This window comes from Palaemon carinicauda, chromosome 19 (genome assembly GCF_036898095.1).
Source record: "Palaemon carinicauda isolate YSFRI2023 chromosome 19, ASM3689809v2, whole genome shotgun sequence".
NCBI classification, from domain to species: domain Eukaryota; kingdom Metazoa; phylum Arthropoda; class Malacostraca; order Decapoda; family Palaemonidae; genus Palaemon; species Palaemon carinicauda.
Window position 1 is genome coordinate 16,709,287 of NC_090743.1, and position 5,000 is coordinate 16,714,286.

Here is a 5,000-nt window from a genome sequence, read left to right on the forward strand (position 1 = left end):
AAATGCTAAGCTACAACCCTAGTTGGAAAAGAAGGATGCTATAAGCCAAGGGGCCCCAACAGGGAAAGTAGCCCAGTGAGGAAAGGAAATAAGGAAAAATATATTTTAGGAATAGTAACAATATTCAAATAAATATTTCCTATTTAAACTATAAAAAGTTTAAGAGAACAAGAGGAAGAGGAACTAGATAGAAAAGTGTGCCCGAGTGTACCCTCAAGCAAGAGAACTCTACCCCAAGGCAGTGTAAGACCATGGTACAGAGGCTATGGCACTACCCAAGAATAGAGAACAATGGTTTGATTTTAGAGTGTCCTTCTCCTAGAAGAGCTGCTTACCATAGCTAAAGAGTCTCTTCTACCCTTACCAAGAGGAAAGTAGCCACTGAACAATTACAGTGCAGTAGTTAACCCCTTGGGCGAAGAAGAATTGTCTAGTAATCACAGTGTTGTCAGGTGTATGAGGACAGAGGAGAATCTGTAAAGGAATGTTTGTAAATGAGCTTGTTTGTACGTGTTTTTTGTGGTGTAAAGATTGAGTTTGTAAGTCCTAACCTTGTTTTATTATAGATTCTGAGATGTAACTTGAGCACAAGAGAGGACGTGTGAGTGTAAATGTATTTCCGTCAAACATGGTTGTTTTGGCTTCTTGAAATAGATTTGTTTACAAATGTCTGTTACTGTGTAGGGGTTGTGGAGTATGACTATTTTTATTCTTGTACTGTTGAAAATGAATCCTTTGTAAGGCTCTTTTTAACCATAGAGTTCTGAACAAAGGCTCTGTTTGTAATGTAAACATGGTGCTTAAGAATATACATAATATATTGAATACTAAACGCTATTATAGAAATATCTGGAAAAATAAAAGAAAGAACATTAAGAAAAGAAGAATATGAAAAAATAAGAAATGCATACCAGCGGGTCTGTGAGCAGGTGCTCCGTGTAATACTGGAAAGAAAACTCCCTCAGAGTTGCATTTGAAAACGGAATTTTTCTTCTCGAGACAATATGCCAGGCAGTGCAAATATTTACTTCGTTCTCTCTCTCTCTCTCTCTCTCTCTCTCTCTCTCTCTCTCTCTCTCTCTCTCTCTCTCTCTCTCTCTCTCTCTCTCTCTCTCAGCATAAATTTACGTATTTGTTGTAAAAGATTACTCAAGAATGAATTCAGATGAATTCAGAAATTAAGCGAATTCTCAAAGATTTTAACAATATTACCGGTCATTTTTAGGTTACCGAACTAAATCATGTTTCATTACCGTTTAAAGGTGTCTCATTATCGGCAGAGGCAAGAACAATCCAAGTCCCAGAGACGGACCCTATATACTTAAAATCAGCGGACAAGACCTCTCTCCACCCAAGTTAGAACCAGGATAGGGTGTCCTCTCCCTAGCTCCTTTCTTCGTAATTACTTTTTTTTTGTTTGAGTTAGATTATCCTTATTTGTCTTTCATCATTTTTGAGATTCCAATAATGTAGAGGTTATCTGTTAACAGCCTGTATGGATGAGACTATTAAGATGCACCATTACCAAGTTTTGGCATTTGGAATTCAAAATTCAAATTCAAATTCAAATTCTTTTTTTCAGCTGTAGAGCCATATACAAAATATTACAATAAGATTAATAGTTATATACAAATATATTAGGAGTAAAACAAAAGGTCTAAACACAGAAAATGTGTTTAGACCACTCTTTAAAAACTAATGATTTTTTAAAACTATCACTGTTAAAAATTGCACAAATTAAATGTTTTTTTGAACTCTTTGCTCTCTGAAACAAACTTACAATACATTTTCTCACTAATTCATCAAATGTTGGTATTCCTAAAGAAACAAAGTGTCCACTTACTCTCGAAAACCTTTCTATTCCCATCAGGTACCTAAAAGAGTCATTGTAACATATCTTAAGTTTTCGTAGGGTTTCCTTTTTACATTTCATTGCCAGAGGCATACAATACAGGGAAGTGCAGAAAGATCTGAACAATTCTGTTCTTGCTCCTGTGTTGCCTGTCATCTATAACATTCTGTCTTTATTTGGGAAGCTTGTCGCTTTTCCTGCATTCTATTTTGAGTCCATCGTATGTAGTCGTAGTAACGTTATCCAATAGAAAGTTTTTTTTTTTTTTTTTAAGTCTCTAATATTTTTCTTTTGTTCTGTTTATTCCCCAAATTACAAGAGCAAAAGGTACAAGTTTTCTTCACCGGGGGTATTTGTTTGGCAGATACCTAAGGCTGAAAATTACGAATTTATGCCGAGCCAGAATTTTTAAAATGTATATTTATTCAGTTGCGCATTAGTATTAACACACCGAAAAAGAGGCATTGGAAGAGAAATTAATAGAAATGAAAATAGACTGAATAATTTAATAATTTCCTTTAAACGAGAGAGAGAGAGAGAGAGAGAGAGAGAGAGAGAGAGAGAGAGAGAGAGAGAGAGAGAGAGAGAGAGCGTGTGAGAAAGGAGCAAAGTGGTAGAGAGACATAGATTGAAGGGTAGGAGAGTGAGACAAAGAGAGTCCAGGAGAAAATATGAGAATCATTACTCTCTTCCAAAGGTCAGAAAACATCCGGAAGTCAGACAAAAGTCAGCAGCTTTTGCAAATTAAAGAAACCCTACGAATATTTCTCGCCGCCTAAATACTGCTTGGAAGTAAAAAGCGGAAATAGAGGAGCGAAAATGTTCGTTTGAACATCTAGACTTAGTTTATTGTGTTCGTTTGACCATCTAGACATAGTTTATTGTGTTTTTTTTACATCTAGACATAGTTTATTGTGTTTTTTTAACATCCAGACATAGTTTATTGTGTTCGTTTGACCATCTAGACATAGTTTATTGTGCTCGTTTGAACATCTAAACATAGTTTATTGTGTTCGTTTGAACATCTAGACATAGTTTATTGTATTCGTTTGACTATCTAGACATAGTATATTGTGTTCGTTTGACCATCTAGACATAGTATATTGTGTTTGTTTGACCATCTAGACATAGTATATTGTGCTCGTTTGAACATCTAGACATAGTTTATTGTGCTCGTTTGAACACCTAGACATAGTTTATTGTGTTCGTTTGAACATCCAGACATTGTTTATTGTATTCGTTTGACCACCTAGACATAGTATATTGTGTTCGTTTGACCATCTAGACATAGTTTATTGTGTTTGTTTGACCATCTAGACATAGTATATTGTGTTTGTTTGACCATCTAGACATAGTTTATTGTGTTTGTTTGAACATCCAGACATAGTTTATTGTCCTCGTTTGACCATCTAGACATAGTATATTGTGTTCGTTTGACCATCTAGACATAGTATATTGTGTTTGTTTGGCCATCTAGACATAGTATATTGTGTTTGTTTGACAATCTAGACATAGTTTATTGTGCTCGTTTGAACATCTGGACATAGTTTATTGTGCTCGTTTGAACATCTAAACATAGTTTATTGTGTTCGTTTGAACATCCAGACATAGTATATTGTGTTTGTTTGACCATCTAGACATAGTTTATTGTGCTCGTTTGAACATCTAGACATAGTTTATTGTGTTCGTTTGAACATCCAGACATAGTTTATTGTGTTTGTTTGACCATCTAGACATAATTTATTGTGTTCGTTTGAACATCTAGACATAGTTTATTGTGCTCGTTTGAACATCTAGACATAGTTTATTGTGTTCGTTTGAACATCTAGACATAATTTATTGTGTTCGTTTGAACATCTAGACATAGCTTATTGTGTTCGTTTGAACATCTAGACATAATTTATTGTGTTCGTTTGAACATCTAGACATAGTTTATTGTGTTCGTTTGAACATCTAGACATAGTTCATTGTGTTCGTTTGAACATCTAGACATAGTTTATTGTGTTCGTTTGAACATCTAGACATAGTTTATTGTGCTCGTTTGAACATCTAGACATAGTTTATTGTGCTCGTTTGAACATCTAGACATAGTTTATTGTGCTCGTTTGAACATCTAGACATAGTATATTGTGTTCGTTTGAACATCTAGACATAGTTTATTGTGTTCGTTTGAACATCTAGACATAGTTTATTGTGTTCGTTTGAACATCCAGACATAGTATATTTTGTTTGTTTGACCATCTAAACATAGTTTATTGTGCTCGTTTGAACATCTAGACATAGTTTATTGTGTTCGTTTGAACATCCAGACATAGTTTATTGTGTTTGTTTGACCATCTAGACATAATTTATTGTGTTCGTTTGAACATCTAGACATAGTTTATTGTGCTCGTTTGACCATCTAGACATAGTTTATTGTGTTCGTTTGAACATCCAGACATAGTATATTGTGTTTGTTTGACCATCTAGACATAGTTTATTGTGCTCGTTTGAACATCTAAACATAGTTTATTGTGTTCGTTTGAACATCCAGACATAGTTTATTGTATTCGTTTGACTATCTAGACATAGTATATTGTGTTCGTTTGACCATCTAGACATAATTTATTGTGTTCGTTTGAACATCTAGACATAGTTTATTGTGCTTGTTTGACCATCTAGACATAGTTTATTGTGCTCGTTTGAACATCTAGACATAATTTATTGTGTTCGTTTGAACATCTAGACATAGTTTATTGTGTTCGTTTGAACATCTAGACATAGTTTATTATGTTCGTTTGAACATCTAGACATAGTTGTGTGCGCCTTGCACTACGAAAGGCAATAGCATAGTTATTATATACGATTTTTTTTTGAGTTATCGATAAAATTTGCCTGATTTTAAAACCTCAGTGAAGTAAAATCATCAACGTAGGCCTACCTCATTGTGGGCATTATTTAATGGTCGTTCACGAAGGACAGAGGCGAGTGACAGTGACAATGTCACAAAGACATTGTAGTTTCAGACACTATAATTAACTATGGAGCTTGAACAAGTCTCGAACCCCAAACCAGCAGATCGCGAGGTAGGGACATTTCCAATAGACTACCACAACCCTAACATGATGAAAACAATGTTCATAGCTGCCACTCTGTTTGGAATTGGTAA

At 34.7% G+C, this 5,000-nt stretch overlaps 1 protein-coding gene across 2 annotated transcripts in view; it reads right to left on the reverse strand.

The window, feature by feature from the left end:
- prom (prominin) overlaps nt 1-5,000 on the reverse strand; it is a 65,260-nt gene that overhangs the window by 32,655 nt on the left and 27,605 nt on the right. The gene's annotated exons all lie outside the window — the stretch shown is intronic.